Below are 17,981 nucleotides of genomic sequence, written 5' to 3'. Positions count from 1 at the left end.
CAGGAAGCCTGCTTCTCCCTCTCCTACTCCCCCTGCTTGTGTTCCCTCTCTCGTTGTGTCTCTCTTTGTCAAATAAATAAATAAAAATCTTAAAAAAAAAACAAAAGAGACAAGAGTGACCAAATAGAATTTCAGGGTAATAAGTATAGAAAAAAACCCCTCTCTATTGTAAGGGAAGAAACTTGAACTTTTTAAAAGAAACATCTCTTAAAAATGGTTCTGACCACAACAGAGTACTTAAGTCATAAGTACCAATTTCAGTTTGCCTTGAAATCGGGTTAAGCAACTAACGCAATGTTATAAATAATAAAAAATGATTAAACTAGTCTAGAGTTTTTTAGGAAAAACCCCGTTAGACACTCACGCTGGTACAGTCAGAGAACGGCCTTTGCCACTGCCAGTCCTACTACCGACCATCTTCCTGTGTACCTGATCATCAGGGGGCCTTGAATTCATCCTGAGAAAATGGGTTTTTCCTCTTGTTTTCTGGAAGACAAAAGATCCGTGTTCAGGTGATTTATGTTTAACTTTCTATTTTGGTTTCTCTACATTTTTGTTCAACTAAAAAGCTAGTAATTCTTCATTTAAGGCTTACAATATGTTTATTAAATGTCAAAATGAGATTTTTTTTTAAAAAAGCCAAGTTTTTCATATGGTTATAGTCAGCTCCAAAAAACTTTCTCTCATAAAATAGTACTGTTTATTTGCATCCATTTATTTTTATTCTATTGTTAAATGACTTTATAAAAAATATTTACAAACTTTTTCTTTCCTTAAGATGTAACATTTTCACACCTGAAACTAATGTAACATTGTCAACTGTACTTCAATTGAAAAAAAAGATGTCACATTTTCTGCTTAAATGATTACCTAAAGAGTGCTTATTTGCATCACAAAAGAATTTAGTTTATTATTCCTTTAAACCTATGAAATAGAAATGCCAAAGTAACATTTAATATACTTCTCTGTGACCTTTCATAATCAGAAATTTTAAATTATGTTCATGACAATTTGCTTTTATTTTAATGTGAACACATATTAGGAAATTATTTGGAATATACATTTCAAAGTGATTATAAGAATTAGGCTGAATTCAAATCTTTTGTTTTTTGCTTGGATTAATTACATTTAGAAATTTCTCTGTGAGACTTAAGAATTTGTATAATCTGTGATTAGTGGAAATAAGGGCATTCTTTCTTTGTTCCTAATGATTCTATTATGTTATGTTTTGCTTAGTTTGGAACAACCATGTATTGTCCTTACTTGGCTGATATTAGTAAATGTGTCTATTTCCTAAATGTAGGGACTGTACTTATTAATTTACAGGTGAAACACTACAGTAGCAGAAAAAAAAATAGCACTGGCTCTTTAGCTAAAATAAGCACTGTAACATGGATGTGTTTCTACTACTGCCAAATAAAACAGTGATGGTACATCTTACTGATGTATTGACTATTTTATACAATGCTTATATATATATATATATATATATTTGCGAGATCACACTGGTCTCATCAGACCCTGTCATATGGGAGCTCTTGGTGTTCGTTAGACCACATACATGGGCACAGAGAACACCGACGACCGCAGAACTGTTGGAATCGAGTGCCAAAGCACATGATTGCCGCCTCTGTGGATGAAGTAGGAGAAAAGACATTTCTGTGATGAGTGAAGCCAGAGTACTTGTGTTTTAATTAATAAGGTGTTTGGATTGGGAATGCCATCAAACACAATATACATTTATCTAATTGATGTTCGTGCGTCCGTCCCTATTCAGACCTCCCATTTCCCCCCACTTCCTGGTCAGAGTCCACATACAAGGAGAGGGGCTGCTGCCGGGCCGGCCGTGGGGGCACCAGATGGCAAGGCGGCTTTCCCCGGATAGAAAAACAGTCCAAAGCACCCCAGTCTGTGGGCACTCTTCCCAGCGAGGAGACAGGGCTGGACATGGACGGGAGGCTGGAACAGCACCTCAGCCTCCTCTTCTGTTTTCTTTGTCACCTACCATCCTCTGGGCTGTCCCATGCCATCCTCTTCCATCCCACTGCCCGAATGTCATGCTTTGTATATTTTAAACATCTCTGGGTTTCGGGGCGCCTGGCTGGCTCAGTCAGAAGAGTATTTGACTCATGATCTCGGGGTCATGAGTTTGAGCCCCACGTTGAGTGTAGAGATTACTTAAGTAAATAAAGAAAAATAAAAACCTTAAACATCTCTGAATTTTTAGGTATGTTTAAAATACGTCTCTACAAGCATCTCAGTGTCTTATTGTTATATTATTTGTAGGGCTTTGCTGGAAATCTTTATTAACTCATTTGATTCATCCACTGTCTTCCTTATCCTTACTGTTCTTTTTTTTTTTTTTTTTTTTTTAAAGATTTTATTTATTTATTTGACAGAGAGAGACACAGCAAGAGAGGGAACACAAGCAGGGGGAGTGGGAGAAGGAGAAGCAGGCTTCCCGCGGAGCAGAGAGCCCGATGTGGGGCTCGATCCCAGGACGCTGGGATCATGACCTGAGCCGAAGGCAGACGCTTAACGACTGAGCCACCCAGGCGCCCCATTCCTTACTGTTCTTATGCCACTTTTGACTTTTATTATATAGTATTTCTTTTCATACCCTGTATTCTGTGATACTTTACCCTGCCACCTCTTCTCCTTTGATCTTGCTCTCTCCTCATGCTGCTGACATCTTTGATCATGAACAGCTCTCTTGTCTGCTAAGGTTTTTTTTTTTTTTTTTTTTTTTCCTACCTCTAAGTAACCTTCATCGTTTATGCAGGGAAGGACTGAATTCCAGTACAGAAGAGAAAAGCAAACCCTCCTACGACACTTTATTCTTTACTTAAAAGCCACAGCAAAGCAACTGGTACATCAAATACCACCTCAACCTTTTGCTTTTAACTGTCTCTTATGTGTGTCACAAAAGCCTTTCACAAAGTACATTTATATATAGGAGATTACAGAACTTTTATAATATGCTATGTTTGAAATAATACCATAATGCTTGAATATAGAGGAGCACTTTGACATTTGCAAGCACTTGAAATACATGATTTCCAGAACTTTGCTGCGTGTGTGTTTTGTTTCGTTTTGTTTTTACAACACTGTGAGAGAATAGGCCCACAGGCTTTAAAAAGGACTGGATCCTTAATGTGGTAGGGGGTGGCTAATTTAAAAAAGTAGGTTAAAGCAAGTGTGTTTGTTATCTACTGCTGCATAACAAATTATCCCAAAATTTAGCAGCTCGAAACAACAAACATTATTTCACACAGTTGCTGAGGGTTAGGAATCCCGGAATGGCTGTTCCTGGTGGTTGTGGCTCAGGGTCTCTCCTGAGATTGCAGCCATTTGAAGGTCTGACCAGGACTGGACGATCTGCTGTCAAGATTTGCTCATTCACATGGCTGTTGTCAGGGGGCGTTAGGTCCTTGCCATAGGGCCTCATAACAGAGCTCCCTGAGTCTCTTTAAAACTACTGCTGGCATCTCCCAAATTGAGTAATCCAAGAGGTATCAAGGCAAAAGACCCAGTATCTTTTATAACCTAGACTTGGAAGTGACATACCATTATACCATGCTAACATATCGTGTTATATTGATCATACAGACCACTTTTTTGACACAATGTGGGAGGTGAATATTAAAAGGTGGGATCATTTGGGGTCATCTTAGTGGCTGGACACCACCATAAGGAATGATAATACACTACATCTAGTTAAGGTAGACCTCTTTCTTCGGGCAGTCTTGATGTAGGGTCAAGGCCTTTACTTGGAATATGGATCCATTCGGGTTCTGAGGTATCTTTGTTGTATAAACTGCACCGCTAAATCATCATCTGGGATTTCCAGTTTCCCTTACTTTTGAAGGAGAAAAAATTTACATGAAAAGCAATGTATACTGAATTTTGTACCCAATTTTATATATTTGTCTTTCCCACATCTAGCTTGATGGTAATTTTTATCATCTATTTATCAAGTCTTCAAAGCTTTCATCCTAGCTTTTATAAAACCATAACTCATTTTGCCTTTATATTTCTTCCTTTTGTAATGTTGATGTCATTTCGATAGCATGCATCTGATACAATCAAGTGGGAGAACAAGCCCAAGTGACTCAGGTATATGAGGTATATGAGGAATGTTCATACAAATTGGCAAATCTTTGATTTCCAATAGTCTTAAACTTAGCTTGTCCAAACTGAGCTCCTGACTATACCTGCCTAACCTCCTCCTGCCAGTCTTTCTCATCCCAGCAAATGACAACTCCATTCTTCTAGGCCAAAAACTTGGTCCTCATACCGCATGTTGAATCTGTTGCCAAAATCTACCAGTTCTACTTCTTAAAATGTACCAAGAAAAAAAAAATGCCGAGCATGTCTCACTATCTTCACAGGCATCACTGTGGTCCAAACTCCCATCACCTGCCAGCCCGGCTATTTTGGAAGCCTCCCAGCTGGTCTCCCTGCTTCACTTAGTGTATTTGCAGCACATCAGCCAGAGTGAACGTGTTAAAAATATGTCCGATCATGTCACTACTTCGTTCAAAATCACCATGGCCACCCACATTAAAGGCCAAAGTCCTTCCAACGTTGGGCAAAAGGGTTCACCAGCCATGTCCTGCCCCACTCCGCTTCCTCTTTCCCCCTTTGCCTGCCCAGCTTCACCCGCACAAGCCTCCTTGCTCTTCCTAGAACATGTCAGGATCCTCCTCGGGCTTTTTATAATCTTTCCCTGGACTCCTTTCCCTCATGTGTTTCCAGATATTTACATGACTCATGTTCTGCATCTGCAGAGATTTACCTAGCTCACTGTCTCCCTTTCCTTAGGACTGATTTATAATGAGGCTGTCCCCTCAGTATCCACCCGCCCCATTCACGGCTTTCCCTACTTTCCTGCTCTGGATTTATCCGTCGTGGATAACACTAAGTACATAGTTTATTTGCTCATTGTCTGCCCCCTTCCACAAAATGTCTCTTCCATGATGGCAGGGCTTTTTATTTACTTTGTTACTGCTGTATCAGTATCTAGAACTGTGTATTTGTTGAATGAATGAATGAATGAATGAATGAATAATGAATTGGCGAAAGAAGAAACAGGCCTTGCATGCTGTGGGTAGCTATCAGAGTTTTGTAGGAAAAATGGAGCACTCTGTTTAATCTGGTGAATCCACTGAGTGGCTATCTGTTAAGAGAGCTTCTACTCATTACTTTAAGTCATGAAAATAAATGTATCCTTAGAAGTTGAAAAGTGTAGGGAGGAAAGGGGTGGAACGAGAGTTTATAATAGGGGACACTGACAGATTGGGAGTGAAAGAAAGGCTTCTCTGAGAAAGCATCATTTAAGTGGACAACAAAAACTTACACCGAAGTTAGGTAGGTGGGGAGTGGGGGAAAGAGGATTTCATGCAGAGAACAGCTTGTGCAAAGGCCCTGAAGCTGGAAAGTTCCATGAACTAAAGAAGGTCAAGATGATGGTATTGAAGGGAGCAAGGGAGCGGGGTGAGCCAGGTCATCCAGGCCACCTGTCCGTATTAGATTAAGTTTAAACAGCTGTTTTAATTACCAATCTGGAACTTTTCTCTAATTGAAGAATGAATAGCTTACACCGTTTAAAAGAATTTCTATCCTAAGTAAATAGTGTATGGGGATGGAGTGTAGAAGAAAAGTTACAGCTGAGAGTAGAAAGCCTTCTCAATACCCCTGAAAATATAGCCTGAGCACCACATTCTGCCCAGAGCTCCAAGTTGGAAGTGGTTGTCCCTGGTGTATCTCTGTGGATGCTAGCTCAATTAAAAAATTTTTCTTTTCTTTCATCTATTTTTTATTATTTATTTTCTGCATGCCGCAAAGAACTGAAGATCTCCCCCACGAGAAAAATTCCCCCTCTGGATGAGCATTTCAGGTTTTAATATGGGTTATTTCATGGGTTTAATTGACAGGCTTGTGGTCCAGGTTGAAAAGGCCCATGGGTGCTAATATTCAAAGGTGCCTTTATGTAGGTTTAGAAGGACCAGAGATGACTTGCCCACAACTAAGGAAAGGTGCAAGATTATGTAAGTATTTGCTTTTAGGTTTTTTGTTGTTTTTTTTTTAACCTCCTCCCCTCCCTTCCCCTTCTACTTTTCTCTATCACCACCCTCCTTGGAGTTAAAGAGGAGAGCCAAGAAAAGGACAGCCACAGACAGACGAAGTGGTCCCCGGACTGCTGCCCTCTGTCGCCGAGAGAAGCGGGCCCCAGGGCAAACCGGCTGTGGGTGGTGGGGAGCCAGCTCCAGCCTGACTACAAATCCCATTCCAACAGCACTCCCTTCCCACTGGGGAGGCGGCCTTCCGTCCCCGGCCCCTGCCGGGAGGTGGAGGCTGACCCCCTGTGAAAGGCTCAGCGATCCAGAGTCGGGCGACACGCAGGTTCTGGCGGAAAGTTGGCAGCCACCGCCCTCTCTCCCGGCTCCCTCCCCGACACCACCCCCCGCCCCGGGCGCTACGGCGGGGGTGGGGGTGGGGGGAACTGGCCTAGTGTTCTGGAACAGCTGCAGCCGGCGCTGGGCCCGCCTGGAATGCGGGGACAGGCTGCGCACCAGGACTTTTATGGAAACTTGCTGGTGGAGACGGCGACGACGGCGGCGGCGGCGGCGGCGGCCAAAGGGCTCCCAGCGGCCGGAGCGGCAGCGGCCGGAGCGCCCAGACCCCCGCCCATACCCAGGCGCAGGACGCGCACAGCCTCTCCGCGCGCAACGAGGACACTCGCTCGTCGCCGGCTCCTGGCGGGTGAGAGAGTCGGGGAACGTGGGGCGGGGGCGGCGGGGGCCCGGAGGTGTCGGGTCCCCCCCCACCCCCCTGCGGGGGCGGGGGCCGCAGGGAGACGTGCCCCGCTCCCGGCTCCTGGCCGGGCTGCGACTGCAGCACCCGAGCGCGCGGGGCTGCTGCCAGCTGTGGCGGCGCGGGCGGCCCGGCCCGAGCGAGCGGCGTCCTGCGGGCTCGGCGGGGTGGCGGCCCGGGTCTGCGCGTCGCCCTGCGCTCCTGCTTTCAGCCCCGGCTCGTGCCCGGTCGGCCGAGTTGCGTTCGGCTGCTCTCTCCACTCCTACAGGGAAGAGCCCTCCGCGAGCGAGCGGAGTGGGTGCAGTCCCTTCGCTCTACCCTTGGGGTCCAAGCAGGTATAAAGTTCGGTGTCGTCCCCCACCCACCACGTGCCCCCGGCGCTCCGTCTCCGCCCGCGATGCCTGCTGTTTTTTAAGAGAAAACCAGTCCCGGTCTGTCCCTGCGGCGGCTGGGGAGTAAAATGGGATTTAACAGCCTATCATCTATCCCCCTCCCTGCAAAGTATGTTTTGGAGGCGATTTTGTCCGAGGTGGGATGTTGGGGTGGCGCACCTACAGTTGGAAGTTGGAGTGCATAACGTGGTCACCTCTTGAGACCTCTCCCTTGTCCCTATGCTTTTTGAAAATGCGAAGCCATTCCAACTGTTTGTAACTGTGAAACGCTCCACAATGCTAAAAATGTGTTGGCATTTGAAAGAAAATAATCGAGTTGAGAGGTTAGTTGATTATCCCAATGGCTCCGAGGTCTTCATTTTGTATTTATTTAAGGTCCATAACGCGAACAAAGAGAGTTGGGGGGAGGGTGCGGTGGAGAGAGAGCGAGAACAAGGTAAAAATAGCATAAGGAGATGTCCTATCAAAATGTCTGTCCTAGGGAAAGAGGCAGGTAGAAAAATGTAAGTGAGCCTTAAGAAAGAAATAGTTCCATTTGCAAACCAATGGGAGCATCATTCATCAGATAAATTTTCTTAATGAATTCATGTAACGGGCCCTTTGGCCTGCGAGTCACAACATAACTATGTATTTGGTAGTACCATTAAGTAAACCTGAGTATTTATACCATCTTAGTCACACGTCATTAAGCGAACCTCATTATCCGCCCCCCCTCCACCCAGTCCTTGTACAGCTTAAAGAACTGCCATAAGAAAACTCAAAATACACGTAAGTCTCTGAAATTCTTTTGAGTTTGAGGTGTGCGAAAAATGAGGTGTGGAAAAATGCATAATTGAGCGACAGTTTTCTGGGGAGATGTGTTTAATATAAATGAAATTTGATTATTTAATATAATTAGTTAAGATTCATCCTCACAGGTATTAGCCCCCTATTTTTGAAGATCTTTTCTATTTTTGACTGGCATAATTTAAATAAAAATGTGGGAAATTGTGTATTTTATCTGCAACAATTTCCTTAAGGAGCCCTGAGCAAAAACCACAACAAAATTCTTTTAAATCCAGTTTCCCTCAATACAGGATTGGTGTAATTCAGTTTTAATAGAAGATTCACATTTCTACATCCATTTTAGGCTGAACTGTAGTGAATAGCAGTTTCTCTTGCGCACTTTCAATGGAATCTGTGCTATTTTTGAAAATTTGATATGTAAGACTGATCATTGTCAAAATGTATGTCATCTTGAGATGGCTATATTTAGCATCAACAAAGGAATGCGTTATCTAGGCTTTTGAACAGTATTTTTCCCCTGAAATTACACTTGAAGTATTTAGGTTAGGGTTTCATTTGTGAACAGAATGAAAACTGCGTATGTATATTTGGAAGAGATTAATTGGGGATTTAGATTGCTTAGAACCCGAGTGACCTAAAATGACATACTTCATTTAGGAAAACAAAAACAAAAACCTGTTATTTTTGAAACACCCTAAAGGCAAATAAAGGTACTGTTTAAATAACACATGCCTACAAGAAAGAAAACAATGCAGTAAATGTAGAAAAGGATGTAATAGACGGGCAGATGTCTAAAAGTTTTTATGGAAGAGACGAGTCAGTACATTTTATAGTATGTAGGCCATATACACATAAAAAATATCTTGGTAGTCTACTTTAGAGGGAAAATGACTTACAACATTCTTAATAATTTCACCTATTTCTGTTCTTTAATTAGTTTGTGGGTTTATATCACCTGTGTAGTTTCTTTCATGTTCTCCTCTGGTTTTGTAATTGCAAAATTACATATTCTTTACATACACTTGGAATTGTTATATTTTCTCTTTCTGTTTAAATATTCAGTGCATAGTTTGGCTGGACTTAGGGTACTATACTTTCTACACTCTAGGATGAGTGGATTTTTACCCTGAAATCCAACTTACTTCTAGTAAAATTTGTTTTTTGTTCTAAAGTTAACATAACCATATTATATTTATGGTTAAAAATGATCAAGAATGGAAAGAGGGACTTTCAGAACGGGACACATGTACCGTTAGTGTTTTGATATGTTTCCTCCTTTCCCCGTGCACAGGATTCTTTTCTTGTGTTGCCGGATCTCTGGGAAGCCGTGTGCGCAAGCCCCGGGTGCAGTATCTGCCATCCAGTAAGTGTTCGGTACCCCTTCTTTTTCTCCCCACACCTCCTTTTTTTTTTTTCCTTCTTGTCCTCTCCTCCCTTTTACTGTGAGATTAGAAGGCAGATTGGGGCTCCCTGGGCCACATTCTGAGGTTGGTGAAATTTGCCTTCTGCCTTCTTTTCTGTGCCTCTTTCTTGTCCTTTCCTCCCCCTTGACTGTGTCTCCTTCTTTGAGCCAAACTAGGCCTCCCTTTGTCTCTCCATTTTCTCAGTGCCGCCTGTTCCTTTAGATCAGGGGCCACAGATCAGCAGCCAGAAAGCCACCTGCAGCCACGGCCATGCTTACAAACTGGTACATTTTATGATAAGGATTTCTAGCGTCTCCTGAAAAACTGGGTCATTTCTGCATAGCAGCAGTGCCCTGGGACTGAGCACTTGCTTCCCCCTCAGGGCACACGTACCCCTTTTGACACTGTCGCCATCATTCCCTGTTACCTTACAACCAGTCGTCACTCGCTCAGTCACCGCTCAGTGACACTACCTTACCTGAACTTCCATTTGCTTTGCCGAACCCTAGACCCTGGAGTATGCGGCAGTCCCCTGATGTCCGTACGAGGCAAGTCTGAAGCCGTGATAGGATGGAGAGTCTGGACCCGGCATCAGGGACCTGCACTTGAAATGTTGTAGATATATTTGGGTTAGCAATCCTTCTCTTAAATAATGTGATCATGGGAATGAGAAGAGGTTAACATTCATTGACACTAATTGCTCGTGTCAATTGGAGCTGGAAGGGACCATGTATACTAACTAAAACATTTTAACTGGTGGGGTTTCAGAAAGCATAGGGTAAGTATTTCTGGGAAAGAAATCTTTCCTAGGAACTCTTAAAATACTCCTCATCTCTCTCCACCCTAGAAGTGTTTAGGAGAGTTGTTTTTTTTTTTAACCCCTAGAGATTGGCCATAAAGAGGAGCTAACTACTCTTCCTTTTCTGCCTCCCCACCTTCCCTTTGTTTGGAGCCAGAGGCCTGGGTCTGCCCATTCCCAGAGAGGGTGAGGAGGCCCAGTCTCCTCCAGAGAGTACCACGTCCATGTGCTTGTGAAACCAACTTCTGGTTTTTCATGATACCTAGCTTAATGTAAACCCACTCGATTTTATTTTCTATTCATTCATTTATGCATCCTCATCATCAGCCCTCTTTTTGGAGCTGTTAATCATAAGTTTTACTTGGGCTGACTTTGGATCAGACCGTTTACCTGTTACCTCTTTGTCATTCATCTACTCACTCAAATATGAATTGAGTTTGTACCATGTCCTAGTTGTTGTGTGAGACACCAAGGATAAAGAACAGAGTAGAGCAGCGTTCTTTTAAGGGGCTTATAGTGTGGTGAATGCTCTTTGGAAACTATCACATACAATCTTATGAGTGCAAAGTGTTATACATTGTTAATACAGAAGAATATCAAAGCAGGTTGAAAATAAGATTCTTGGTTATCAGTGAGGAATTGTTGGTAAGAGGAAAAAAATCTCACTATTTCAAATAGAAAAAATATTTTTGAATTGTGATAAGGTTTATGACTGGTTTTATATTTTTATTTATCTTTTAAAATTAAAAAAATTTTTATTTATCTTTTAAAATTTTATTTACTTGACAGAGAGAGCACAAGCAGCAGGAGAGGGCAGAGGAAGAGGGAGAAGCAGGCTTCCCGCGGAGCAGGGAGCTCAATGCGGGGCTCCATCCCAGGACCCTGGGACCATGACCTGAGGCGAAGGCAGATGCTTAACCGACTGAGCCACCCAGGCGCCCCTTATGATATTTTTAAAGTATAAGGTTATAATCTTCATTAACTAAATGTGATAAAGCTACATTGTATTTAAGTGTATATTTCTGCTAAAGTGAAAAATGATAAAAATTTAGGCTCACATTTTATAAAGCTCAAAACATTTGTTCCAAAGACTGTGAAGAAATAGGTTTTAACATTTACTTGTGGTATATAGTTAAGTGTTCTAAAATCTTAAAGGGGTGCCCAGGTGGCTCAGTCAGTTAAGCATCTGCCTTCACCTCAGGTCATGATCCCGAAGTCCTGGGATCGAGTCCCACATTGGGCTCCTTTCTCAGTGGGGAGCCTGCTTCTCCCTCTCCCCCTACTCCTGTTCATGCTCTCTTGTACACTCTCTCTCTCTCAAATAAATAAATAAAATCTTAAAAAATAAAATCAAAGACAAAGAATTTACTTGAGTTTAATGAAATACAGATTTAAAGCTGTCCGTCTTGACAATTCTGTTCCTTGAGAAAGGAGATAACACATTAACACAATGAAACCGTTATTATAAATGATAGCTATGATTTAAAATTCTTTTCTTGAGGGCGCCTGGGTGGCTCAGTTGGTTAAGCGACTGCCTTCGGCTCGGGTCATGATCCTGGAGTCCCTGGATCGAGTCCCGCATCGGGCTCCCTGCTCGGCGGGGAGTCTGCTTCTCCCTCTGACCCTCCCCCCTCTCATGTACTCGCTCTCTCTCAAATAAATAAAAAAAATTTTTAAAAAAAAAAAAAAAAAAAAAATTCTTTTCTTGATTCCTGCATTATTTGCTATCTCGGAATATTTTAATTGCATGTCTAAAAAGTCAAAGAAAATTAATTAATAGAAAATACAGAGGTCAAACATAGATCCAATGAAATTCTAGAGCAAATATTAGCATGCATATTTTTTGATCCATTGTACTTAATATTACATTCTATGAGACTTACATATTGTCTCACAGCTTGAGCTTCATACCTTAATATTCAACCTGGAAATTATAACAGCCCAAAATTATACTCTAGAACACATTTTAGTAGGCTATTAAGTCATTTTCAAAAGCTTCTTGAAGTTTATCTCACTAATTGCTATGCCTGTTGATACCAGTATTAATATTACCATTGGGTATATTATATATATGTTTCATGTACTTAAATTAGGTAAAAATGGAGAATGATAAGGTGAAATGAGTAGTTGAGTAACAGTCAGAAAACCTGGAGTCTAGTTCCTTGTTCTGTGGCTGAACAACTTACAACCTGGACAAGTCACTGAATCTCTTTGTTCCTGTTTTTTTATATGGGGTTGGACTGAGTGATCTTTTTTTTTTTAAGATTTATTTGAGAGTGAGCATGTGAGTGGGCCCATGTGTGTGAGTGGGGGGAGGGGCAGAGGGAGAGAATCTTCAAGCAGACTCCCTGCTGAGCACAGAGCTGGACACCCAGCTCAATCCCAAGACCCATGAGATCACGACCTGAGCCAAAACCAAGAGTTGGACGCTTAACCGACTGAGCCACCCAGGCACCCCTGTACTAAGTAGATCAAGTCTAAACTTTCTTAATAGGACATTCAGGAATCTTCTCAGTCCGTGCCCAGCCTTTCTAGTTTCACCATGGATTCACCATGGATTTGCTGGATAACTAACCTACAGCTCCCCAAATTTGCAATGGGTCATCAGGCATTGGTGTTTTTGTTCACGTTGCTTCTTTTGTCTGAATGTGTGGAATCCTATTTTAAATCCTCTTTATCTTTCAAGGTCTAAATCAAATGTCACCAACTTTGTGTAACTTAACCCCAACCCCCTCCTTCACCCCACCATCGTCTTTTCCACAACTTTTCCATGTTTCTGTAGCCCTGTATATATACTGCTATTATAGCACTTAATACTTTGTATTATAATTATTTGTGGTCCCATCTATTTCTCCCAACAAAGCTACTTGATTTCAAAAGCTTTTTCATACATTTTGTATCCCATTGCCAGAGTACATTCTCCTTTTCACAAAAATACGGTATTATAAATACAGACCAAATATGTTAAATTTGAAAAAAAATGCAACCTTTTTGATAAATCGTATAGTAATATGCTATAGGCTATAGTAATACTGCAATACACTCTCTGAAACCTATGATGGGTACTTAGTTGTCTTCATTTGACATGAATGATTAATATGTTAGAACGGAATCATTAAATCCCTTCATCATCCAAGCCTTCCATATTATGACCAAGCTCTTACTGATGAGCTACATGTTTTACCTTATCCTTTGGTGTTTTCTCTCTACGCATTCTTCATAACAATTCGTCTGGCTTGCCTGCGATCTTAAACACTTGGAACCCTGCAGAGGGGCTGAATTGTTGTGTTGCTGCTGCCCCCTGAAGGTGGCCAAGGACATCGCATCTGTCTGTGCAGGCGGGAGAAAAGCCACTTCATACTAGATTAGGAAAAGGCTCTGAGATTCCCCATATAAAATCCTTTGGCATTCAGGTTACTGACTATAGGAATTAAGTTATTAAAGTAACTTCATTTAGCATTCTAAAACCGTGAGGGCGTACTCGGTCCAACTACTCCCATCGAGGAATGAGAACTGACATGATTTTTTTTTTTATTAAAGATTTTATTTATTTATTTGAGAGAGAGAATGAGAGACAGAGAGCACGAGAGGGAAGAGGGTCAGAGGGAGAAGCAGACCCCCCGCTGAGCAGGGAGTCCGATGTGGGACTCGATCCCGGGACTCGAGGATCATGACCTGAGCCGAAGGCAGTCGCTTAACCAACTGAGCCACCCAGGCGCCCCTGACATGATTTGATAGAACGTTCTTTCCTGTAATTCAGCCAATCTCAGAATGTGGTTTCAAAATCCCCGGGAGTCCCCAAGGCCCTTTCGGAGCCCATGAAACCCTTCCTTTTCCAATTATATGTCTGTATGAGGCCATATCTTTAAATACTTCAGTCAGAATAACATATCACAATTTTGAATGCAGAAGCAGGTATGAGAATGTATCTGTCTCATTTTTTTTTTAAAGATTTTTTTATATATTTGACAGAGACACAGTGAGAGAGGGAACACAAGCAGGGGGAGTGAGAGCGGGAGAAGCAGGCTTCCCGCTGAACAAGGAGCCCGATGCGGGGCTCCATCCCAGGACCCTGGGATCATGACCTGGAGCCCAAGGCAGACGCTTAACGACTGAGCCACCCAGGCGCCCCTAAAGATTTTATTTGACAGAGAGAGACACAGCAAGAGAGGGAACACAAGCAGGGGGAGTGAGAGAGGGAGAAGCAGGCTTCCCGCTGAGCAGGGAGCCCGATGTGGGGCTCCATCCCAGGACCCTGGGACCATGACCTGAGCCGAACGCAGACGCTTAACGACTGAGCTACCCAGGCGCCCCTGTATCTGTCTCTTATTAAGCCAGAATTAAAGAGGTGTGCAAAAATATAAAACAATGCTACTCTTACTATTTTTTTTTTTTTTAAGATTTTTTTTTTATTTATTTGACAGAGAGAGAGATAGCGAGAGCAGGAACACAAGCAGGGGGAGTGGGAGAGGGAGAAGCAGGCCTCCTGTGGAGCAGGGAGCCTGATGCAGGGCTCGATCCCAGGACCCTGGGATCATGACCTGAGCCGAAGGCAGACGCTTAACGAATGAGCCACCCAGGCGTCCCACTATTTTTATTTTGAAAAAGTTATTTTTCATAAAATGTTTGTGTTGATATATAATGGGTTTGTTATTATTTTAAATGACTCTCTTGGGAAGACTTTAACCACTTAAAAAAAAATTTGTAAGCTCTTATTTGATGAAGTCATTAATAAGATTAAGTTACATATATAAATAAAATGTAACGATTTGTTTTTTAATGTAAGGATTTTTTTAAAGCTGCAGTACATTGCAGGAGAGACCTGGAGTCTCTATACTGAATGAAGAAGAGTGGAAAGAGTGTTTTAATTTACAATATATTAAATATCCGGGATGCAAGGGTAGCTGAGTTGGTTAAGTGTCTGCCTTTGGCTCAGGTTATGGTCCCAGGGTCCTGGGATCGAGTCCTGCATCCTGCTCCGTAGGGAGCCTGCCTCTCTCTCTGCCGCTCCCCCTGCTTGTGCTCTCTTTTTCTGTCAAATAAATAAATGAAAAATCTTAAATATATATATGTATATATTAAATATCTGTAGATTTAACCCATACAAAAGTTCTCTAAGGCTTTTCAATATGGCCCAGACGTTAAGCCCTGAACTCAAAAAGTTTGGGAACCACTCCTCTAATTCATAGCCTTTCTTCTATTGGAGGCTTTTTTTTTTTAAGATTTTTTTTTTTTTTTTTTTTAATTTGACAGAGACAGCGAGAGAGGGAACACAAGCAGGGGGAGTGGGAGAGGGAGAAGCAGGCTTCCTGCTGAGCAGGGAGCCCGATGTGGGGCTCGATCCCAGGACCCTGGGATCACGACCTGAGCTGAAGGCAGACGCTTAACGACTGAGGCACCCAGGCGTCCCTGGAGGCATTTTTCTTCAACATCAGAGAACTTATTTTTATATGTGTTCACACTTTCAGATGTTATTTAAATGAATCATTTTCTAACTAAAAATGTAGCCTCATTATATTGGTAATTATCTTTTATCCCATCTAGACTATGAGCTCCATAAAAAGAGATATTTTAGGGGCGCCTGGGTGGCTCAGTTGGTTAAGCGTCCGAATCTTGATTTTGGCTTAGGTCATGATCTCAGGGTTGTGAGACTGAGCCCCTTGCTGGACTCTGCGCTGGGAGTGAAGCCTACTTAAGATTCTCTCTCCCCCTCTCCCCCTCCTACTCCCTCTCTCCCTCTCTAAAAAAAATAAAAGGAGAGATACTTTATTCTATTCATCTTTGTAGTGCCTTATACTATGTCTAGCACATTGTAGAAAGATAAGTTCCTTGAATGAATACTTATTTTAACTAGTTTCATCTTTCCCCATTCTTTTTTTAATTTATTTTCTTATTTAAATTCAATTAGCCAACACATAGTACATCATAGTTTTTGATATAATGTTCAGTGATTCATTAGTTGAGTATAACACCCAGTGCTCATCATACCACATACCGTCTTTAATGCCCATCATCCAGTTACCCCTTCCCCCCCCAACCACCCCTTCCGCAACCCTCAGTTTGTTTCCCGTAGTCAAGAGTCTCATAGTTTGTCTCCCTCTCTGATTTCTTCCCAGTTTTCCCTCCCTTCCCCTATTGTCCTCTGCACTATTCTTTACGTTCCATGTATGAGTGAAACCATATGATAATTGTATTTCTCTTCTTGACTTATTTCACTTAGCATAATCCCCTCCAGTTCCATCTATGTCCATGCAAATGGTGGGTATTCATCCTCTCTGATGGCTGAGTAATATTCCATTGTATATATGAACCACAGCTTTATCCATTCATCCGTTGAAGGACAGCTCGGCTCCTTCCACCATTTGGCTATTGCGGACATTGCTGCTATGAACATTGGGGTACATGTGCCCCTTCTTTTCACTACATTTGTATCTTTGGGGTAAATACCCGGTAGTGCCATTGCTGGGTCGTACAGTAGCTCTATTTTTAACTTTTTGAGGAACCTCCATACTGTTTTCCAGAGGGGCTGCATCAGCTTGCATTCCCACCAACAGTGTAAGAGGGTTCCCCTTTCTCCGCATCCTAGCTAACATCTGTTGTTTCCTGACTTGTTAATTTTATCAATTCTGACTAGTGTAAGGTGGTATCATTGTGGTTTTGATTTGTATTCCAATTTATTCTTTTTGTTTGTTTATTTTTAATTAACATATAATGTATTATTTGTTTCAGGGGTACAGATCTGTGATTCATCAGTGTGACTTCCAATTTATTCTTAATTCTACCATACTCTTAACCTCTAAATCTACGAAATAACATGCAAATCACCTACTGTGTGGTCCATTATAGGGATTCAGTTGTTAGTTTCCACACTTCTCCTTTATCAGTATAGAGACTCCAGGTCTTTCTTGCGATGTACTGTAGCTTTAAAAATATCTTTATATTTTATTTTCATATATATCTTAATTTTATTAATGATTTCATCAAATGAGAACTTAGCGATTTTCTTTGAGTAGTTACTTTGAAGTCTTCCCAAGACAGAATAAAAGGCAAGAATTAAGGGGTTTGATTCTGAGGGAATAGGAGATGGTCTGCGGGGTACCTAGGATGTGGTGGTTGCAGCTGCAGTAGGATTTAAAACACCTAGGAAGTATTTATGTGTTATGCTGCAAGAGATGTACAAAATAAATGAAACAGACTTTGTATTGTTGAAGATGATGGAAAAAGTGAGTAATCGTTGAAGCTTCTTGATGGGTATATGAGGGTTCATTATATTTGTCTCTCTAATTTTGTGTATATTGGAAATTTCCTTAATATAAAGGTAAAGAACTGATATGTCTGGGATGTTTAACCATATAAAAAATTTAAAAGTTTATACCAAGTATACCTAGAAGCCTAAGCACATTTAGAGGTGTCAGAGACTGAAGGAGAGAAAACATTCCTGCTTAGAGTTTAGTGGAGAAAATCATGATTTCTATTATAATTAGTTTGGGAAAATACTTCCGCATCGGGCTCCCTGTTCCGCAGGAAGCCTGCTTCTCCCTCTCCCACTCCACCTGCTTGTGTTCCCTCTCTCGCTGTCTCTCTCTCTCTCTGTCAAATATATAAATACATAAAATCTTTAAAAAAAAAAAAAAAAGAATTGTCTTGGAAGGGGGCACCTGGCTGGCTTAGGTGGAGGAGTGTGACTCTTGATCTCGAGGTCGGGAGTTTGAGCCCCACAATGGGTGTAAAGATTACTTAAATAAAAACTTAAAAAAAAAAAAAGAATCCTCTTGGAGGTGGAAA

General features: G+C 41.8%; 1 protein-coding gene across 4 annotated transcripts in view; it reads left to right on the top strand.

Moving 5' to 3' along the window:
- Positions 1-6,524: 6,524 nt before the first annotated feature.
- NEXN (nexilin F-actin binding protein) overlaps positions 6,525-17,981 on the top strand; it is a 44,627-nt gene continuing 33,170 nt past the window's right edge. For all 4 annotated transcript variants that reach the window (XM_032425488.1, XM_032425487.1, XM_032425481.1 and 1 more), the window contains exons 1-2: positions 6,525-6,765; positions 9,286-9,357. The gene's annotated coding sequence lies outside the window, so the exon portion shown is untranslated. The remainder of the gene's footprint in view (positions 6,766-9,285; positions 9,358-17,981) is intronic.

The sequence above is a fragment of the Phoca vitulina genome, unplaced genomic scaffold (assembly GCF_004348235.1).
Source record: "Phoca vitulina isolate PV1807 unplaced genomic scaffold, GSC_HSeal_1.0 scaffold2, whole genome shotgun sequence".
NCBI lineage: Eukaryota > Metazoa > Chordata > Mammalia > Carnivora > Phocidae > Phoca > Phoca vitulina.
This window is presented reverse-complemented; position numbering and strand designations above follow the sequence as displayed.